The 832-nt window shown below is 35.2% G+C and overlaps 1 non-coding gene across 1 annotated transcript; it reads left to right on the forward strand.

The window, feature by feature from the left end:
- The first annotated feature begins 459 nt into the window (after positions 1-459).
- Positions 460-532, forward strand: TRNAF-GAA (transfer RNA phenylalanine (anticodon GAA)). The gene has a single exon. It is a non-coding gene; the product is annotated as a tRNA-Phe (tRNA).
- The last annotated feature ends 300 nt before the right edge of the window (positions 533-832 follow it).

Raw genomic sequence — 832 nt, forward strand, 5'->3', positions numbered from 1 at the left:
CCTCTTTATCTCCGATTCCATCTCTTCGTCTTCAGCCGATTCCATGTCTTCGTCTTCTCTCAGTCTGCACTCATCAGTTCTCCTTCTTCTTCGAGAGCCCCTCATTTCACGAAACTGATTCATGAAACCGAACCGAACCGAATGGAATCGGTTCGGTTTGGTTCAGTTCAAATGGCACAAATGGTGCAGTTCGGTTCTATATATAAATAATATCGGTTTGGCTCGATTTGATGTCTAAACCGAACCGAACCGATTCCATCTCTAGCAGGGATAACTCAGTTGGGAGAGCGTCAGACTGAAGATCTAAAGGTCACGTGTTCGATCCACATTCATTGCATTTATTTGAGTTTATTTTTAAAATGTTAGTGTTCAATCCATGTTCACTGCAATTTTTAATAATTTATTTTTAAATTGATGATAGTTAAAATAAAACATAAAAATAGTTTTTAACAATTACTTGCGGGGATAGCTCAGTTGGGAGAGCGTTAGACTGAAGATCTAAAGGTCACGTGTTCGATCCACGTTCACCGTATTTATTTTATTTTTGAAATGTTAGTGTTCAATTCATGTTCACTGCAATTTTTAATAATTTATTTTTAAAATGATGATAGTCAAAATAAAACATATAAATAGTTTTGACAACCACTTGCGGAGATTAAGAGTGGACAACAAAATTGCTTAAACCAAATCGAACCGCTTTATAAGCACAACCGAAAAAAATCGCTTCGGCTCGTTGGAATGTTAAAACTTAATTTAAACCGTTCAGTTTGGTTCCAAGTTTGAAAACTGATTTCTAAACCGAACCGTTTAAATATATATATATAATAGTAAT

The sequence above is a fragment of the Benincasa hispida genome, chromosome 9 (assembly GCF_027475165.1).
Source record: "Benincasa hispida cultivar pf3 chromosome 9, pf3_genome.v1.1, whole genome shotgun sequence".
Lineage (NCBI taxonomy): Eukaryota > Viridiplantae > Streptophyta > Magnoliopsida > Cucurbitales > Cucurbitaceae > Benincasa > Benincasa hispida.